Source organism: Pinus tabuliformis, chromosome J (assembly GCF_031772625.1).
Source record: "Pinus tabuliformis cultivar Carrire ecotype Pingquan chromosome J, CPIR1, whole genome shotgun sequence".
Lineage (NCBI taxonomy): Eukaryota > Viridiplantae > Streptophyta > Pinopsida > Pinales > Pinaceae > Pinus > Pinus tabuliformis.
This window is the reverse complement of record NC_142295.1, coordinates 1,244,019,957-1,244,042,534: the sequence shown is the minus strand read 5'-3', so window position 1 is coordinate 1,244,042,534 and position 22,578 is coordinate 1,244,019,957. Positions and strand designations below refer to the sequence as shown.

Below are 22,578 nucleotides of genomic sequence, written 5' to 3'. Positions count from 1 at the left end.
AGAACATAAATGCTCCGACAAGTTGACGATACTCGGTAGCATTTTGTAAAACAAGTTTGGCAGCACTACTGCTTAACTTCTTGAAGTCAAGCTCCATCGTGGTAGTTACGGGCTTGCAGTCCACCATGCTAAATCTCTCCAATATCTTCACCACATATTTTCCTTGAGATAGGAAAATCTCCCCAGGCTTCAGACAAACTTCTAGTCCTAGGAAATAGTGCATCAGTCCTAGGTCCTTCATCTCAAACTCATAAGCCAACTCCCTCTTACATTTGTGAATGAGAGGGTCTTCCCCTGTTAGAAAGAGGTCGTCAACGTACAACAACAGTATGAGAGGATTGTCATCTTCAACCTTAAAGTAAAGGTTAGGGTTAGCTTCACTCCTAGTGAATCCCAGCTTCATCAAGTAGTTATCGATCCTTTCATACCATGCTCGAGGTGCTTGCTTCAGCCCATAGAGGGCCTTCTTCAACCTGCACACATGAGATTCTCGATCATGAATCTCAAATCCTTCAGGTTTCTCACATAGACTTCCTCTTTGATCGAACCATGCAAGAACGCAGTCTTGACATCCATCTGATGTAGGTTCCATCCTTGCAAAGCAGCAAGGGCTATGATCGAGCGGATGGTGGTATATTGGGCAACAGGTGCAAGTATCTCATCATAGTCTATACCTTCCTTCTGAGAGAAGCCATGAGCGACAAAACGAGCCTTATACTTTTTTTCACTTCCATCAACTGCATGTTTTATCTTGTAAAGCCATTTCGAAGTGATAACTGCTTTGTTCTAAGGTCTGGGGACCACATCCCAAACATTGTTTTTCATGATGGACTCATATTCCTCGGTCATAGCATCCTTCCATACTTGATGCTTGACAGCTTCTGTGAATGACGAAGATTCATTTTGGATGATCGTGCTCATGATGGTCAGGTATCCCTGATACCTGTTCAGCTTCTTACTTTCACGGAAGGTTCGTTTGGGTGCAATGTGTCCTTCAAAATCATCAAGTGTCCCCCTAAGCCATGAAGGCTTCTTCCTAGAAGAGAAAGGCTCTTGCGGAGGAGGATCAATAGGATCCACAGGTTCTTCCACATCGGACATCGTCTCATCTTCCTTTTCCTTCGGTTCCCCGCTGTCAACTTCTTTAGATCCTCTTAGAGTAGGAAGATTGTCTACTTTGCTAAGAGCCATATCTTCATCAAAGGTGATGTCATGGCTAATTTCGACTTCCCTTTGACCAGCCACATAGATTTTATAGCCCTTAGTATTTTCGCTATAACCCACGAAGATTCCTTTCTTTCCAAATGCACCCAATTTATTCCTTTTCTCCTTCAACACATGAAAATATACAGGGCTTCCAAAAATTCTAAAATGAGATACGTCAAGTTTCTTACCAGTGAACATCTCTTCGGGAGTCTTGGAACCCAATGCTTGATGAGGACATCGGTTTTGTACATATACGACGGTATTTGCAGCTTTGGCCCATAGAAACTTCGGAAGTCTTTGATCATGGGGCATAGCACGGACAACTTCCACAATCGTATGGTTCTTCCTTTCCGCCACACCATTCTGCTCAGGAGTATATGGTGTAGTAGTCTCCCTCTTAATGTTAGCCTCTTTGCAAAAGTCATGAAACTCATTGGATTCATATTCAGTGCAATTATCAGTCCTTAAGATCTTGATCTTCTTTTCAGTCTGATTCTCGATCAAGGCTTTGAAGTGCCAAAACCAGGAGAACACTTCATCCTTCTTTTTCAATAAGTATATCCAAGTCTTGCGAGAATAATCATTTGTAAAAGTGAGGTAATATAAATATCCTCCCAAGGAGTTCCCAGGCATCATACCGGATATGTCTGAGTGAACCAACTGCAATATATTGGAGGTCTTGCTTTGGCTTGAGGGGAATGGTCCCCTTTTGAGCTTTCCTTCAGCACATCCTAGACATACACCTTCTTCCTGTAATCTGAACTCGAGCATCCCGGTCACCATTTTTCTCACATCGGGTAGAGCTTTATAATGAAGGTGAGCAAACCTCTGATGCCATAGTTCAGACTGACACAAGACATGACACCCAGCGGACTTCCTCCAACCTGATATAATGAATCAACTCGAAACCCAAGAGTGAAAGCAGCTTTAAAGTTCTTTTTCCATACACGTACCTTGACATTGCTGAAGGCCACCTTGTAGCCTTTGTCTTCCATTGCCGAAATGGACACCAGGTTCTTTTTGAGATTAGGTACATATAATATATCTTGTAAATAGATTGTATTTCCCTGATTCAATTGAACTTTGAAGAGTGACATTTCCTACGCCTTTCACGGGATATTTTGAATTGTCCCCAAGAACAATTTCCAGGTTGGTCTCTTTCTCTACGAAATTAGAGAGAGCTTCCTTGTAACTAGTGAAGTGCCTTGGGGCACCACTGTCAATAAGCCAATTTCCCAGCGAGTCCGAGGGAGCAGTAGTAGAGAGAGCCCCTGGTAGATAATATTCATTTTGCTTATTGTTAACAACATTATATTCATACCTAGAGTTTCTTGCCTTCTTGAAGGGTTGTCCTCTTCCTTGATTTCCGACATTTCTTTTACCTTTGCCATTTGACCTGCCATTCCTTTGATTGCCTTGAGAGTGATTTTGATCATCGTCCCCGTGTGAGTCTCTTTTATTAGAGCACTCCCTCGCATAGTGCCCCATTTTATTGCAATTGTAACATCGTCCTTTTCTTCCACCCTTTGGTCTAGCCTTTCCTTTGAATTTAGCCCCGGAATTGTTTCTTCTTTCAGCATGAGAAGAAAAGGCAGAGGGATGACCTTTAAGTACAGGCATTTCTTGTTCTTCCATCCTTGTTTCTTCTTGAATGCATCTGGCTATCAATTCCTCAAATCCAGGAATTACATTACTGTTGAGAAGAGTAGTCCTAAATATATACCATTCAGGTGGGAGTCCTCCAAGAGTTGTGAGTGTCATTTCCCTGTCATGAATTACTTCCCCAATAGATAGGAGATCGTTCTTGATCTCGGTGATCCTTAAGAAATATGCTTGCATACTCTCATATTTTCCCTTCTTAATTTCCTTCAGCTTATTTCTAAGGAACAAAGCTTGATTTGCATCATTAACTTTAAATAAACTCACCAGAGTATCGTAGATTTCCTTGGAGGTGGTCAGCTCGGAAACATAGGCCACCAGGCGCTTGTCGATAGAGTCCCGAAAGATCTTTCTTGCTTTGACTTCTCCCTTTGTCGATTTGTTCCTAGTAGCAGCGAATGCATTTGATGGAGGCTCAACAATCCTGCCTCTCACATGGTCCAACACTTCTTGTTCTTCTAATGTTAGATCGAGAGACATCTTCCATCCGTGATAGTTAGACTTCTCACGGAGTTTGTCTTCAGCAGGGAAGTGTGTTGAGGACCCCATGACTTCTTTAAGATAGATTTAACAACCTTCGGTGATTGCTCTTGCTCTTGCTCGGGCTTTGTCTTCACCTCAGCTCTGATACCATGTTAAATTATGGTATGTTCTATGCTTAGAGCAGTTTACTTCTTTTCTTCTTATTAGCCACTGATTAACAATCACAACATAAAGTAAAATGCAGATAGAACATTAAATGATCAACAGAAAACAAGCCAAGACAAGAGACACAAGATGTGGTGGCTAGCCAGGGACAAACCCCAATGCGGGGAGACCCTTTGATCAAATCTTCTTTTATCTTCAATAGTTCAGCAATGGGAAATAGTACAATGCAGAATTCTGAGATTTTATAACAGCAGCAGCAAAACCCTAACCAGCAAAGTCAAAGTTGGTCAAACAAGTCAGATTTGACCTCCAATCAACTTGGTCAATATCCTAGTCAACTCGGCCTCCAACAGCAAGAAGAGTCAACCCAAAACAGTTCGAAATTACAGTCAAACTTCAGTCAACGCTGGACAAATCTACGGTCAACATTTTGACAGTCAATGTTGGTCAAAGATGAGGTCAAATCACCTCGGTTTGTGTGCCAAAATTTGCGGCCTACCAAGGAGAAGTAGCCACACCTAATCCGAAGTCAAAGAGGAGTCCATGCTGGTCAACGTTGGTCAAAGTACCTTCCTGCAGCCTTGGTCAAACTTGGTCAACGCAGCCCTAATCAGAAATCTGCGTCTTCTTTTTCAGCCACACGTGTGAGAGAGAGAGACCCATCTAATGCGTAGGGGGGGGAGAAGATGAGTGATGAGATGAGTTGCAAATGACTCAACCTCTCTTCTATTTATATGAAACGTTGAGCATGTGTGCCACACACTTAGTTGTTGGCCGACCTTGACAATTTGTCAAGTAATTAGAAATAAATTCATATCTCCATAAATACTCGTCGGAATCAGATGATCTTTAGATCAATCCTACACCTCTCGACGAGAGGAATCTAGGAAAAATATCAGCAGCCATAAATAAGGTGACCCACATGGAGTTTGGCCTAAGTTTCCAATTTTAACAAGTACAACCTTTGTAATGTTCCAAAAAGGAAATAATAATGCTAAACAAGCAAAATACACATATGACACAAAAAAACTCAGACAACAATTAAACACCCATAAAATTGCGCCAGAACTACACCAAGTGATCCATTTATTATCAAAGGAGAGTACAATGCATGGAATGTGTGCACCTGGCTTGCCAAAGCAAGCTAGACAACCCCAGGTGAGAAAAATGTTGCCCGGATGCAAAGGGAACACTTATCCTCAATGTTCTACACTGGCCCTAGAAATTCTTCAATTGCTAGCAAGAAGAAATCCAAGGTGCTCAGAAAATCCCACCAAATTAATCTTGAGCTCTCCACCAAAAACCCAGAAAGGGTTTGGCCTATCTCCAAGCGAAAGTTGAACCCACAAAATGGTGCAAATTCCCTAGCTAACTAGCAATTCGCCCTGTTACAAGAATTAGGATTTCTTAAGGTCGAAATTGCATAAGTTGTTGAGGTCAAAGTTGTTAGAAGAAAAGACTGTCAAGGAGGATTTGACTTGGTCTTGGAGGGGTCTTGGTCAAGGGTCATTGGTCTTGGAATTCGTCAATTGAAGTTCTATAAAAAGAGAAGAATTCTTGTAGATTTTCCTCTCGAGCGAAGAGCTTTTGGCCCTGGCTAATCGCCTACATCTTGTGTCCTAATATGTCACTGTTCTTAATGATTTGGTAGTTGTTTGATGATATGAACACTAAATATAATCAAGAGAAAGAAGACGCTAATTAATTTAAGTAAAAATACATCACAAGTAGTTATCAAACTAAGAGAAACCACCTAATCTCGCTGCCCCAGATTTCTCAACATGGTGTCAGAGCTAAGGAGACTACATCAAGGAAAGGCAGCATAAAGGAGGATACTCAAGGGTCGAAGCACAAGAAGATCATCTAGAAAACATCAAGAGCATCAATCATTAAGAAGAACTAACCCTCTCATCATCTTGAAGAAAGTAATTAAGGAGAAAAAAAAAGGACCTCAAAACCTTAGAAGGGTTCTTCAATTGAAGCATTCTTGCGAAGCTTACACATTGAACAAACTTCATCACAAAGAAAAGAAGACCTCAAGGACCTGACATCCTCTCAATCAAAGAAAGACTCTACATTTGAAGCACCTTGGGAAAGCCACCATATTCTACTGTCTACATTATCATCCGAAAAATAAAGAAGATACGTTGTCACCATCTTCAAGGAATCAAGGTGATCCCTCTCTCCTTGAGTCAAGGGTCACTTTTGAAGGAAGACATCTTTTATCATCAACATCATCAAGAAAGGCATCAAGTTGAAGATTTCACCATCTAGGAGTATCTTTACTTGACAAGTAAGTATCTTTATATCTATGTCTGAATCTACAAAAATGACTTCATTTTGCAAGGACAACAAATTGGTTGGGTCATCAAACTTTCTTGCATGGAAAAAGAGGACAGATTTGATCCTCATAGAAATTGAAGTCATTGGACATGTTAAGTGTTCAATCACTAATCCTCCAAAGGAAGAAGCTCAAGCTCTAGCTAAGTATATCAAAGGGGAAAAGGGCTAAAAGGATCCTTATAGAATCCATCAAGGATCCCCTCATACCTTATGTATCAAAGTTGGAGACATCAAAAGAAAACCACGAGAAGCTAGTAGAATTTTTTTCCATAAGCACCGCTAGAGAAGTCATATCTTTGAGAACCAAACTATATAAGATGGAGTTATCAAAGGAAGAAGGAATAGCCTCATATCTTGTGAAAGTGTCAAAAATAAGAGACCAACTGCAAGAATTGGGGGAAATAATGTCCAATAAAGAAATGAGCACCGTAGTACTCAATCCACTACCTGATGAATGGGGCAACTTCATATCAAGCATTTATGGAAAGAAGGAAGCCACTCCATTCAGTGAACTTGTAACTAACTAAATTTATATAAAAATAAACACAAATAATGTAAAAAACAACAAATAAGATTAATGATTAATTAGTTAGCAATTAATGAAAACGTATGCCCCTAAAGGACATAATTGTTCGTGAAGGGGTACTTACCTGGCTATATATACAAGACCCTCATTCTCCTTTGTATCATCCTATATTAATTCTTTAAACAATATACAATTTACAATTGTTGTCCTACGATGAAAGTCTTTGTCTACGAAGTATTTTAAATATGCAAATATGACTTTTGGTCGCTACATGGGTATCAGAGCAGTCGGATCCTTTGGCCGCTTCACCGCTGCACAAAGCTCGTTCTCCGATCCAGGTCTTTGGCCATCAAATTTGTCAACATCGTTGTCATTGAAGTGTTTCGCTACCAGAATTTGGAGTTTCTCCATATCGCCATTTAGGCCTTTGGCCACTTACAAAAATTATTAAAATAAAATAAAACATAAAAATTATATATATAAAAAAAAAAAAACGAAAAAACAAAAACAAAAATAAATAAAAAGGACCGAGAACAAAAACAAAAAGTTAAAAATCGAAGTCAGCGTCCGCAGCAGCCATCCACTATCACCAATTCCTAACCGCCACCTTACCTGTTGCGCACACCCTTGTCGCACACAACCTGTTGCGCACACCCTCGTCGCACGCAGCCTACGCATAAAACACCACCCCCATCACAATTAACGCCCCAACCCTTCGTCAACCCAAGCTAGTTGTTGATGCCAACCCTCAAGCTGCCTCTACCTAGCATCGTTGTGCCATGATTTAAAACATAACGCTACCAGGACCTATGACGATTGATAGACCGCAATTGTGCTAGCCTTAAACACAGTTGCCATCCTCCAACATAGTCGTTGTAACCTGTTCCCATTGTGAGCACTATCAGATTAGCCCATCGTTTAAACTCTGCCTTGCTCTGCTACCACCACTGTCCACTATCACTGCCATCGAGCAGTCCCCTTGTCACGACATCCGTCAGCACCCAACTGGCCATAAAACACGGTTTCGAACACTGCATGCTCGTTGTTTTTCACATGGTGAAACACGACTTCACCAAGGGTCGTAAGGTTTGACTAAGTCGATTTGTTTGAAAATTAGATTGGTTAAAACAATATAGTTAATAAATATATAGAACTATATTATATAATTATAATATAGTTATATATATTAACATTATTATTATTATTTAATTATTTAAAAATAAATATTATTTATTTATTAAATTAATTCAAAAATAAATAAATAAATATATATATATATATATAGATATATATACGAGGAAATTACATAATACCTAAGTCACCTGACATGGGGATTTGGGATTCGTAGGATTTGGGATTCATGGTGTCGGATTCGAACACGTTGACCCCCCGAAACAGGACACGTAGGATTCGTTATATATTATTTTATTAAAAATATATATATATATATATATATATATATATATATATATATATATTAAAAATTAGATATTTCTTACACAAATTTTAGTTAATGATACAAATTTATTGATTTCAAACATAGATCTTCATTTATAGCTATTAGCATGCATAGAACATACAAAATTCAAATAAATGTCAGTGGTACTGGTCACATAAATGATAAATCTATTAAATCATGATTCATAATTCATAACTAAAAGACAACTTACAACTACAACATAGTAAGATAAACACACTGACAACTGTAGTTTTCTCATTAAGTCATCAAATCAAAATGTGTTACATAGGTAGTGCTGGTGCAATGCCAATGGCAATTAGAAATAGAAAATATAAAACAACTACTGAACTACAGGTATACAAGCCTCAAGGCATCAATCAGCATCACTGTCCTCATCATCATGGTCCCCACTGCTCTCCTCTGCATCCTCCTCCTCCCCTGTATCCATAGTCGCCTTTGCATTTGCTAGTGTGGAGGTTGACCCCTCTAAGTCATCAAATCTAACAGGCTCTAGCACTAGATCATTGAGATCCATGTTGGCCAATGCCAACTCAACACTGCTGTCCAGACCCATATCATAAAGAAAGACATCCCACATCTTTGTCTTTCCCCTCAACCACTCTTCCCTCTGCCTATAAATAAGACGAAAGTTGGTGTGCACATACACCATTGTCTCTGCCTTGGACTGCTCAAGCCTACTCTTCTTCACACTATACAAATTCCCATATGTGCCCCAATTCCTCTCGCAACAAGAGGATGAAGTCACCTGAGAGAGGAGCCTCATGGCTAACTGCTGAAGAGGAGGGCTTGTTGCCCCATGATTTGCCCACCAAGAATAGGGCTTCTTAGCCCCCCTGTCTCTAATCACATCATAACCTCCAAATCGACCACTGCCAGTGGAAAACTCTGCAAAGGCATCCTCCACCTCAGCAAGCAATGAACTATCCTGATAAATCCACCTGAATGCCTCTTTCCTCCCCTGTGATATTTCACTGTCCATGTGAGGAGGGAATCTGCGGGAAGGTCCACCATTCAACCACTCATGGCTGTAGTATTTGGGGTTCAATGAGTGAGCCAAACAATGTAAAGGTGTACAATTCTTGTCCCATCTGCTGACAAGAATATCATGTATGGTATCACAGAAGGCCTCTGGTGATGTCTCATACTCGGGGCACTCACTCTGTAGAATAATGCTCCTCACAGACTCAATCATGGAATCCCATCCCTCATAAACCTCTCCTAGGATGGGTTTGTCTGTATCTGCAATTGGAAGCAAAGAAATGATAGGGTCCATGATCTGAATAATTAGATCTACCCTCTCCCACCAAGCATCATCTAGCATTGTGTCCTTCACTCTTTTAGAGGCTACCTGATCTGTCTTTCTCCAAAAAGACCAAAACTCAGAAATAACCATGGACCCAAGAGCAGTCTTGACCTCCCTCAACCTCTTCAACATCATGAATGAAGATGCAAACCATGTATCAGCAATCTTCAACAATGATAGATCGTTGTACTCCTTGTAGATAGTGAGGGCATTTGTATGATTTTGCACAAAGTTACGGATATGTCTTGCATCCTCAATAATGCTTCCAATCCAAAGCACATCAGAAGCAATGGATTTCAATGCTAAGTTCAATGAATGGACAATGCAAGGTGTCCAAAACACTTGTGGATATTTAACTTCCACAATCATGCCAGCAGCCTTGCAAACAGGTGCATTATCTGTAATGATTTGCACACAAGAATCAACACCTACATCTTCAATAACTTTAATAAATAACTCACCAATAAATTGTGCATCCTTGTATTCGCCAAGTGTATCCACTGCTTTCATGAAAACTGGACCACTCAAGGAAGACACCATGAAGTTGATAAGTGGGTGTCGCGCTGGATCTGTCCATCCATCAGAAACAATGCTAACCCCAGATGTTGGCCATGATGCTACAGTAGGCTCAAGCATTTTTTGCCTTCGTCAACAATGTGGTTCTCAGCTTCTCTGACCCAGGAGGCACATACCCTGCTGAAGCCCCTTGAGTTAGAGCTCGGCACATCTCAATAAATAGAGGTGAATGTGCAACATTAAATGATATGAATTTTTGATAGAAGAAGAAAGCAATGGTGAGATCAAGCTCTTCTCGTCTCACTTTTTGGAAAATCTTGTCCATTGGACCAAGTGCTCTTCTTTTTTCTGCTTGTCCCCCAGTAGAAGTAGAACTCTCAAATGGAAATTTGGTGGTGGCTTTCCTCAAAAATGGAAGGGGGTCTTCATTCTTGGGTTTTTTTTATTTTGAAGCCACATGTTCCATACCAACATTGGCCTCCTTTTCCAATTCTTTTCTCTTTTGTAAAGAAACAGCTTTACAAGCTCCAATCCCACAACCAGGTGAAGCCAACAAATGTGATTTCACGCGATAATATGTGCTTTTGAAAGAAATGTGACAAAAGTTGCATTTCCATTGCACATTGCCTCCTCCCTTTCCCTTGGTGTTTGGCCCATCCTCTCTTGTGACATATTTCCACAATGGATATTTATCATTGTCTTTAGGTCCTCTTCCCTCAACATTACTTGCAACAGACTCTGATGATATTGGGGGAGGAGGGGCATCTCCACCCATGACATTCTTGCCCTTCCTTTGCCCCCTAACTGCTGCCTTTGATTGAGCCATGAATACTGTAAAAGAAATGAACAAAGCATGCACAAATTTGTAAACAAAAAATCATATACAAACTGTTGTAAGAAATGCAAAAAAATGGAGGTGAAATGCACTTACCTGGTGGTTGATTCTCCTTGCTGAATGCTCTACTCCCTTAACTCCTTGCTGCAAACCCTTCTCCACTTGCCAACAACTCACAAAACACTTGCCAAATGAAAATATGTGTGGCTGTAATGAGCAAACACGCCCTTTTCATACCCGCGCAGGTCACTTTTTGAGCCTAGCGAGTCCTGGAAAACAGGACACGATTCCCAAAATCGTGACACGCTGCCAAAATCGTGACACGCAGTCGGATTCGACGTGTCAAAAAAGGACACGACATGTCATGGTTTTTGGACACGAATCTCGAGAGAATCGTGTTGGACACGATGGATTCGGGATTCGTGGGGCCTATAGGACGAATCTGGTTACAGAGCATAATACCTTAAGCCATCTCGACAAAACAAATGGGATCAACCATTAAAAAAAAATGATGGAGCTCAATCTAAAATGACGAAAGAAGAAAGGTTTTCCTATAATGGTCTTTCAGTCACAGATCACAAAGTAATTACATTAAAAGGAAGTATCCAAGGAAGAGAAGTTAATGTCATCATCAGCCCAAGCAACAATAAAAAATATATCAACATCAACTTGGCAAATCAGCTATTAATTCCAGGGCTAAGCATTGGTGTAAAGAAAAATATTTTTGACCAAAAAGAGTACATATCTCAATTTCATGTTGTAAAGACGGATAAAAACACTGACATCATACTCAGTCAACCCTAGTTTAAAGATTTGGGTACATTCATGTTAAACATAGAGAAAAAAGTTTTGACGTTTCCTTATAAAGGGATGATGGTCACGTTTCGAGACATAACAAGTAAATCAAAATCAATAAAATCTTCATTAGAAGACCTTAAGGATATCTCAAACTTGATGTTTCAAGATAACAAAAAAACTATATCAAAGAAGCAAAAAGAGCTTGAAGAAGTCATCTACAGCGAAGACAAAGAAATTTTGTGCCTCAGAGATCGCCTAGAAAAACTACTCGAACAAGTCAAGAAAGCTAAAGCATCAAACAAGGAACTCAAGGAGCATTTGTTAGAACAAGAAGAAGAAAATTTATGTTTAAAGAGCCTTAACCAGACATTAGTAGAACAAATCAAGTGTTTAAAAGACGTGAAGCGTGAAAGCCAAAATAAAGTTGACTCAGAGAATGAGGAATGCTTATGTCTCAAAAATCATAATCAAATTCTGCTCAAACAGATTAAAAAACTTAAGGACGAAAAATAATCATTGACGAATAGGTTCAAAGAACTTGTCACAAAGGAAGCATCAAAATCTCCAGATGTAGCAGTCCAAACTGAAGAAACAAACATCAATACCACTAATCTCGCAGTTCAGGCAAATCCAAACCCTATTGAAGTAAAAGCGTACTCAGAGGTTGTCGTTCAAATAGTGGACACCCCAAATAAGGATTCAATAATTAACTCAACAACAACAATGCCTGATGGAAATCAGGAAACTACCATAAAAACGTTTAAGGAAGTTCAAACAAGAAAAATTCCTTATCTACATCTGAATCACAAGAGTAGACGCCTTAATAAATCTACAAATGTTTATCACGCAAAACATAAACAAACTTATGTTCCAAAGGATACTGAAATAAGCTCAATCCAGTCATACGATAACTATTCACCACACATCTCCAAGGTTCAGAAGATTTCCTAGAAGATTAATCTAGGATGGTCTAATGCGTTTTTAGTACAACAATTTTGTCTATCCCTCAAAACACATATCGTCTTGTATCTACAAAGATGAAAGCTCAGAAATAAGAAGATATTCCGATCAACAGAAGAGAACCGATCCTTCATCAATAAGCTTTGAGCATGATGATGAAACCCATGCCTCAAGAATGTGACGAACTAAATTTATATTAAAATAAACACAAATAATGTAAAAAACAACAAATAAGATTAATGATTAATTAGTTAGCAATTAATGAAAAGGTATGCCCCTAAAAGACATAATTGTTCATGAAAGGGTACTTACCTGGCTATATATATAGGACCCTCATTCTTATTTGTATCATCCTATATCAATTCTTTATACAATATACAATTTACAATTATTATCCTATGATGGATGTCTTTGTCTACAAAGTATTTTAAATATTTTCGCTACGTATACGACTTTTGGTCGTTACAGAACTCTGGTCATTATGTAAGATTAAAGAAACCAGGTTGGAGACAAAAAGTGATGTGGGATCAAATGAACAAGTTCAAGCATTTGTAGCTATGGCTAGGAGAAAAGGAAAGTTGAAGAAGATCAATATGTCAAAGATCCAATGTTATAGTTGTCAGGAATATGGGCACTATAAGAGAAATTGTCCTAAATTCAAGGACAATAGGAAAAGAAAAGAAGGGAATGAACCCCATATCATTGAAGAAGTGGAAGAACCTGAAAAGAGGAAATCAAAGGAGGAAGTGAAAGATCTCTACTATGACTAAGATAATCTCCTTAGTTCTTCTCAGTTTTGTAAATAATAGCTATCATGGTAGGATGCATCATATTAGGAGATGGCATCATATTGGAAGCATACAATTGAAGCAAAAACTCATTACAGAAGTAGAATTCTACATTAATGTAGCAATCATCATAGAAAGGAAGTAGATCTTGATAACCACAATAAAAGCATGAATAGCATACATGCTTGGGAGAAAGTCATCTAGCATAGTAAAAAGAAATCATCTTACATCATCATCATTAGGAAGGAGCATTTGCAAAATGAGGATAATTAAGATCCTTTGTTGAAATCTTCATTAGAAGGTTCACCTTTCTTGGAAGAAGCAAGTCTCTCGTTGATCATTCCACCCTGTGTGGGTTCCATTGTTTAGAAGGATGATGGTATGGTGACAAAGAAGAGCAGCGTGTCAAGATGGTTGAAGTACTTTCAATAGTGGAAAAGAAGTTGTCGAAGGAAACTCTAAATGACCAAAAGAAGAAAAGATGTATGTATATATTTGACAAATTAAATGATGTCATCATATAGTTGCAGATCGAATGGGTAAATGCTCTATCTCATGGGCATGATCAAAGAAATGAAATCTCTTCCTTCGGAAAGATGCATAAAGGCATGGTTCACATATTGACAAGATGAAATCAATATAATATGCCCTCATATGGAATATGAGGTAGTTGACAAAGATGAAGGAACCATGGATGAAAGTTCCTGGGGAGCAATATGTGAAAAAAGAAAGAAGAGATTGTGAAAGATGCAACTATTGTCATGTAAGAAAAAGGAAATCAAAATCCGATGACTAGAATTGACCATGACATCTCCAGAGAGAAGGTATGAAGACCCTGATAAGGTCTATAAAGAAAGGACATATACAGTCTTGGAGATGTGTTTATGAATGTGCAAGATGTCGATGTCACAAGCAAGCAGATGTCATGATGAAAGGCCATCACAACAGGTAACTTTGATTTGATGTTCATTTTTTATTTTTGAACAACATTTGGATGGGTTGATATACGGCTACCAAAAGAGAGTTGTAGATGTCACCTACAACTAAGAAACATGGAAGATCATAAAGGAAACATGACTTGGAAGAGGTAGCAGTATGAAGAAAAGCGAGATGTGGACTAAAAGATCACTTTCCGATGAAGAGAAGGATGACATGACTAAAATGGTTCGTGAAGGAAACGGATGTTTGGCTGATGGCCTACGAATGATGAAGGCTCCATAATGAAGAAGATGTACTTCATGACATCAAAAGGAGGAGCCCTACAAGCAGCTGATAGTACCATGATCTCCACCAAAGAGCTGAAAGTTGTTTGTAACATGTCCCTACTTAAAAGGAAGCTTCGACAAGTCCCTAGATAAGAGGGTCTGAGGGAGCTTGGGTACATTCCTTTTATAGGAATGGGCATATCTTCCACAGTTGAGAGGGAGAGATAGACACATCATTCTTGTCTTCATATTCTGAAGAAAGAATGGAGGATTGAGTAAGCATCTGAGACTGATTTCGATACTCTTTGAAGATGAGGTAGGCCATCCAAGACAAGAGTAGTCGAAGAGGAAATTCCTTGAGGATGTGTTATTCCAAAATAGGAATTGTCATAAAAGGACGTACCCTGTAAACACGCGGGTGGGGTATGTGCCTTGAGAGAATGATGATGGTGTCTATCAACCATTGGTCTCGCCAGCATTATGCTCTGATCTTGTGGAGAGATAGAGTTGTTAGTCAAGGCCTTGCTATGTAACAATGTTGGTTGATATGATGAGATTCTCTAAGATGGCTTACCAATCCGACTCTTCTAATGAGAATTCTTCAATTTGAGAATGTCCAAGTACCTTATATGGATTGTGAATACCTCCTTAGTTAAGAGGGAGTGTTGAGATATGTCTCTCTTGCAAGTCGAGTTGATTTAAAGAAGGACTCATCTCAAGCGAAGGAGAAAAATGACTAAAACATCATTTCTTCCACACATGCAAGGGCCCGGGTTTCTGCAAAAGAAATTGCTGGAGGACGAAGTTGCGGAAGAATCTAATGGGAGGTCGAAGTTGCAAAAGAATCTACTGGTGTTGAAATTGCAAAATTTGTTGAGGTCAAAGTTGCTAGAAGGAAATATTGTCAAGGAGGATTTGACTTGGTCTTGGAGGGGTCTTGGTCAAGGGTCATAGGCCTTGGAATTCATCAATTGAAGTTCTATAAGAAGAAAAGAATTCTTGTGGGTTTTCCTCTCAAGTGGAGAGGTTTTGGCCCTGGCTGATCACCTACATCTTGTGTACTATTGTCTCATGGTTCTTTATGATTTGGTAGTTGTTTGATGATATGAAAACTAAATATAATCAAGAGAAAGAAGAAGCTAATTAATTTAAGTAAAAAGACATCACAAGTTGTTATAAAAGTAAGAGAAATCAACTAATCTTGTTGCCCTAGATTTCTCAACACCTAGAACCATACACCCCTCTCCATATCTCATGCCTAAAAGCCAAGCCACAATGATAACATGTGACTAGTGGGAGTGTCCTCTTGGGGCTCTCATACATCTTGGTAAGAAAGATGAAATGTGTTATGAATATAATTCATAACAAGTAAAATAAATGAATATATTAAATAATCAAATATTGATTATATTAAATAGTCATTAAGTTAAGTGAAAAAGCATGTCTAAAAGACATGCCCAATCACGAAATGACACCTGCTTAGGTATATATATGTGGGTCCTCATTGTAACATTCATCACTTGTACATTTTTATATATAATAAATTATTATTACGAAATACCTCGTGTATTTTAACATATTAAGTCAACAAGCTATCAATTTTTATGCTTCAGTGGCATCAGAGCCATGGCACACAATATAATCATGTGGGTCTTTGAACATTGTTCACATCCTGAATGCGTTGAGCAGTTTAGTAAAATGCAAGAAGCATTTTAGCATTTAGAAAAATCATTTGCAGAAGTTAAACCATGTCGAAAGGAAATCAATAATAAGGAAGCTAATAGTGAATATGAAGAAGACATTGAAGATGATGAAGAGGAAAATGTGGAAGAAGAAAAAAAAGAAGATATTTGTGAAGATGAAGAGGACATGTTTGAAAAAGAAAAAGTGGATTATGGGAGAGATGAGGAAGAAAACCATGATCAAAACATTACATTAAATAATGGTGGATTCAATGTGGGTCGTTATGATGGAAGCTGCACTCATATCATGGTACATAAGCTTACATATGATGACCCAATTTGTGTTGCTGCCAAAAAGGATAAAAATACGTCGTGTACAGACTTATGGGTTGTGGATGCCTTAGACATGGGGATTCTTGTTGACTCTACAAAGATTTTATACAAACATGTTAGGGATTTGAATACCATTCCAGGTAGGAAGTCCCTCTGCATTTGCCTAACTGGATACCAAAGTCAAGATCGATCTCACATAATGAGAATGGGAGCATGATTCACAAAGCCATTAATTGAGAAAGAGCAATTAAATGGGGTTGTGTTGGAAAATCTGTCACATGAACTAGAGTTAAGTAATATTCTAGATGGAGCAAAGCATGCTAAGGAGATAAAGAAAAAAATGAAGTTCAAGGATGATCCCTCATTGAAATATTCAAGGGTTCATTCTCTGCATGTTGAAAGTCCATCTGAAGAGAAGGTCGCTGATGAAAAATTAAAAGCGGATTTAGATTCAAAGGATCATCCTTCATTAATAAGCCAACAACAACTTTACTCTACACTTTTAGAAGGTCGGGCATCTAACAAAATTGAAAATATTAGTGATGGAATACCCACCAGCAGAGACTCAAATGTCAACCATAATAAATACAGAGATGAAAATCCACACTCAGAGAATCGCAAACCGGCACCAAGAGTTATAAAATTGAAATACCCAAGCCCATTAAAGATGGGGAACCCAGTAGACAGAAAAGTTCATGTAGAGGTGGAAAACCCATACACAAAATCCTTGCAAACTGGTGGAAAAATAGAGATAGAGATGAATCATCGATTCATCGATCTATTGAAACCAACCAGAAAAAGTGGGATAGTCAAACTCGGCAGGTTAATTCTAATAAGCTGCGAGAACCCTAAAAAAATATATGAAGTCAGGCTCAAAGTTAACAACCGCGTGATTTGTTGCAGTCTCATGTACGACCTAGATCAAGACTTGTTTATATATCTGAAAAAGTTTTCCAAGAAAATTGAGTGTAGTCCTTCAGTCACTTTTTATCGCATCATGGTTGAATCAATCTTGAGTGGAAATCCAACGCAAGGGATCATATGTATCTTCAAGGATCGTCTTCCCGTGGAGGCGAAAATCGATCTTACACTTTGGCGTCTAGTGCATACGAATGAATGTAATGGAAAACACGAACAACAAGGGAGCACGACAAAAAGGTTTAGATTACTCCGCCTCTTCTGCAAAACTCGGGGATTCCACGTTGGTTTCATTGCGGGAGGAAGGGATACGGTTTCGTCATGTTCAAGCACGTTAACAATGCCATCAAGGCGTTGAAGGAGCCCAGTAAAATGATCAATGGTCGCATTAGCATGTGCCAATTTTCCCCTGTCAGCTCCTACCCTTCTCAGCCATATGCCGACTTGTATTCACGGAAGATTTACGTGGGCAACGTTCCGGTAGACATGGAGGCTGGTCCTCTTGTACGTTTGTTTTCGCAGTATGGCGAGATCGAAGAGGGGCCCAAAGGGTTTAATAAGAATACGGGCAGGTCTAGTGGATATGCCATCTTTATTTTCAAAACGGTAGAGGCAGCCAATCGTGCCCTAGAGGAGCCCATTAAGTTGACAGATGACGGTCATCAGTTGCATTATGTTATGAATATAATTCATAACAAGTAAATAAATAAAATAGATGTAAATATTAAATAATCAGATATTGGTTATGTTAAACAATCATTAGGTTAAGTGAAAAGGCATGTCTAAAAGACATGCCCAGTCACGAAAGGACACCTGCTTAGGTATATATGCGGGTCCTCATTATAACATTTGATCATCACATATACATTTTTATATAATAAATTATTATTACAAATACCTCTCGTGTATTTTTAACATTCAAGTCAACAAGCTATCAGTTTTTATGCTTCAGTGGTATCAGAGCCATGGAGCATAATATAATCATGCAGGTCTTTGAACGTTGTTCACTGCAAAATGTGCCATTACGTTCACGCCTTGGTTGCGTTGAGCAGTTTAATAAAATTCAAGTATTTCAGCAATTAGAAAAATCATGTGCAAAAGTTAAAGCATGTCTAAAGGAAATCAATAATAAGTAAGATGATAGTGACAGTGAGGAAACAGAACAAGGTGAAGCAGGAGAAGAATATTTTGACCAGAATGATGACAATGAAAATTTGTCATCGGTGGTTCTTGACAAAAAACAGGCTCTTGAAGATGTGAGTATTTCTGCTATGGCTATCTCCATTCAAAACATGGAACTGAAAGAGCCTGAATCTGGTCCAATTGATGTGGTGCCAATCACTGACAGCAAAGATGTGGTATCTAGTCCACTGCCTGATTCCACAACCACTACCATATTTAAGAATCTGGATAGCTTTGCAATTCTTCCTGATTCTGAGCCCAATTCAATAGCCACGTCTGAATCTGCAAATTCATTTTCTCTTGTTGCATTTCACATTGAAAACAAATCTATCTCTAATGTATCTGAAAATGATGGGGTTGCTAGTATGCTATACTCAGAAACTAGGGCTCCTTCCACATTTCCAAGTGTAGAGGTGGAAACCTCTGAAGTTTCAACTGATCTTGATGTGGATGAGGACCATCTTGAAAAACGAGAAGATGAACAATATCATAACCATGAGAAAGATGCAGAAGAAGACATTGTTGATTTGTGCCAAGTAACAGTATTTAGTACGGATGGTACTACCCCTCCTAAACCTCATATTGTTACTGTGCCCAAGCAGGGAAAGTGTAAGGATCTTATGAGAAATGTAAGCATTGCTTGCTCCTTAAGAAATGATGAGAAGCTTTTAATGGCAAAGATATATAATCATAAAATAATTCGTTTCTTAGAAAATCCATTTGATCCACTATCTCTTATTAGGGATGATCAACACCTTGCAGCATACAGGGCTTGTCAAGAAGAATCACCCTTGCTGGAATTTATGCATCATTGGAAGTGGAGTGGGCGGATTACACGTTTACTTATACAATGTTTAGAATCAAATGAGTACATGGACATCTGTAATGCCTTGATAATTTTAACAAAAATTTCAAGTGTTTTTCATGTCACGAAGAAAACAGGGTTTAATCTTGAAAAAAGGATTAGCAAAATCAAGGCTGATAAAAGAGAGGATCTCAAAGTTCTAGCAACAGGTGTTGCTGCAGCCCTAGTTGCTCGAAAGAGTGCGTGGATTTCAGAGGGGCAGTTCAATATGGGTTATGTTGATATAAAGCCCTCAGCTTCTCCTGCAAAACATTTTGTTGGTGCCTCCACGCAGGAAGATGATGAAGAAGATCCACATGAAGATGAAAATGATCTCAACAATGATTCTGATGAGAAGGATAGTCAAAGTGGGTATATGAAAACTAGAGAAGAAGACCACTCAAAATCCGAATCCAATTGGGAATATGAAAGAAAAGAAGTAGCTTATCTTGTTTCTCATTTGGATCAAAATGAGCTTACAGAGTTCCCCGAAATTCCATGGACCTCCAATGGAAAAACGTTGGTTGTCATATAACAACAACAAAATTCTGATTCTAAACTTGTCCCACATGCAATTCAAATGCAAGATCTGGATATTGAAGGTATTGATGGGAGGTCTGTTAAGGGTAGAATCTGTAAGCTGCAATGCATTGCAGATAATTTGGATTTGATTGAAGACTCAAGCACCTGCAACCCAATTGTTTGATCACTGGATTTTCCTGAGATTATTTCCAAAAACAAAGCAGATCCTAAGAGTCTGATCAACTGGGACAATGTTAAGATTCATATTGCTGAGGTTTTTAAAAGGGAAAAATGCCCTGATTTGAGTTATGTTGTGTCTCAACATGTTTTTCTTAGGAGTTCCATTTCAGAAAAGGCAGGGAATGAAGATGAAGATATGGATAGAATTGGAGATGAAATTCTTGATAGGCTTCAACAAGAAAATGGTGAATTCTGGAAGGGAAAACCTGCATGGCAACTGGTTTTAGGGTTTTTATCAAGCATGCTTTATATATTGGATTCAACTACAAACCTTAGAATTACTAGAACTTCTCCATTCAAAGAAGTTGTTGGGGATTTTTCTCAAGGAAATCTTGATGTTGCACAAGTTTCTCAAGGAAATCATGATCATGTTGATGTTGTACAAGTTTCTCAAGAAAACCCTGATCATGTTGATGTTCTACAGGTTTCTCAAGAAACCAACGGATTAACAAATGTCCAACAACAATTTGATAATCAAGGAAACACTAGTGTTAGTCCACAACAACAAAATCAAGTGATGCCTCAAGTTTCTGAAAAACAACGCAACCAATCCCCTCGAGATTACTATCAAGGACATTTGCATGGAGAAAGGCATCATACAATTCAGAGTTGTATCAAAGGCCACATTCAGAACAACGAAGATAGACGGACGTCTGCGGGTCCGAGGCCGTGACTGGTGCAGGTGCCAGGGTATACTCCGTGACGATCTGTCGTGATTGGTGCGTGTGTTGACCACCTTACAACGGGCCGATACATCGTCCGTCAAACAAGCAAGTCGTCAACAGCATGGCCGGTTATCAATCTGAGTCATGGTTTGTCAACGAAGGTCAACAGACGTGGTCACCGATTTGGAAACGATGCTTGGTGATTAGCATTACAACGTATAAAAAAAAGTTTATATAATTATATTTATATCAGTGTTGATAATATCGCCGAAATATCGGCGATATTCGCAAATATCGCGATATTTTCGGCGAGCCGAAATTTCGCCCCGAAAAAATCGCGATATTTGCTATTTTCGAATTTAGCGCGATATGCACGAGATTTCGGCGATATTTTATCAAATATCGCAAGACGACCATAAAAATCGCCGGCAGCCTTTATAAAATGGGTTTAGGCCCTAAATGAGCCATTTCGGTTTCGAACTTTCGTGAGAGCTGGAGCCTGGAGACGCTACGAAGTTCGAACGGTGGCTGCGGAGGGTTTTGGCTGCGGAGGGTTCCGGTTTACAACTTTACAGGTATGCGTATGCCCCAGCGTTAATACTTTGGCTGCGGAGGGTTTAATACTTTAAAGTTTAGAGTCTATATACTGGCCGGATAGATTCTTATTCAAAATGCGGTCGATGACCCTATGGCACAACTTCTTCAACATTCCAATCTCTTTAGAACTTCCAAATGGCATCTTCTTTCCGCTTCTATGTATTATATAATGGTTCACCGTTCAAGAGCTACCATCTAACACTATTTTGGCTCAGCCGCTCAGATTCCTAACTTATTCCAAGACTGTCCACGACATATATATTTGACAAAGACCAATAATTTATTCTTGTTCATATATCTCTAACTATTTACAAATCCTAGACAAGCGGAAGCAAGTGAGATTTTTCATATGTACTATCTAGGAGTTAATCAACTAATTTTCTAAGAATCACGTTCTTTACAAATGAACAAGTTACACATACCTTTGTTTTGGTATTCTATTGAGCTTGTTGCCTTATCTTGCAAACTGCATACACATTGTTAGTTGACTAAAACATAAAGAGTGATATTGATACTTGCTTCTCTTTACTTGTAGTAGAGGTTTCCAAGAAGGAACTGCTACAGCTCTTTAGATATACTCCTCTTTATATTGATATAGACTACTTGCTTGATGGTAGAAAACGCAGAAAAGTCTTCTTTTACTCTTGCTAGACACCCATTCCAAAATGCATGTAGATCTTGATCATATGGTCCTTCCAGGTCGGCTTTATGTGACTATTGAGGCCTATTTCTTATACATATATGTGCATAGATTTTTGTCCTTTCTCAACAGAAGTCTTGGTACCTTTTCATAAGAGACTGTGGCTTCAAATTTTTGACCTTTCAGCTAGGCTTATAAGGCTTTCAAACAATTCGGTCCTGATCAGTCAACAAGTAAATTTTATGCGGGCTTGAAAAAGGCTTCTTTTAGTCCATAATGAGATATTCTATTCCTTGAATTGATTACCCATAAAAATGTACAGACTCCTGAAGTTCTCAGATTTCTGAAATGAGATACTGTTCAGATTTTAATATAGATTTCAGACTTCAATACTTGATCTCGGAACCTCGCTCATTAACATAAGGATTTCGGCCTTGTAAATGCTTAATTTCTAGACTTTTAAATCTTCAAATGATGCAGTTCGATTCCCTTGAGAACTTCAGTCTATGGGCCCAGGTCTGCAGTGTTTTATTCACAGAATTGCCCAGAATTTTGATTTTATGCTTGACATTTCTTCTGGGTAGTTCGATCTGAGCTTTTCTTCAGAATTTTATAAATTTATATATTAAAAAAACAAGGGTTATATATTACTTAATAACTTATTAAGTTACTAATTCCAAATTTTTTT

The 22,578-nt window shown here is 38.6% G+C and overlaps 1 protein-coding gene across 1 annotated transcript in view; it reads right to left on the bottom strand.

The window, feature by feature from the left end:
• Nucleotides 1-22,578, bottom strand: part of LOC149231707 (Vps51/Vps67 family (components of vesicular transport) protein) — a 285,059-nt gene that overhangs the window by 132,049 nt on the left and 130,432 nt on the right. The gene's annotated exons all lie outside the window — the stretch shown is intronic.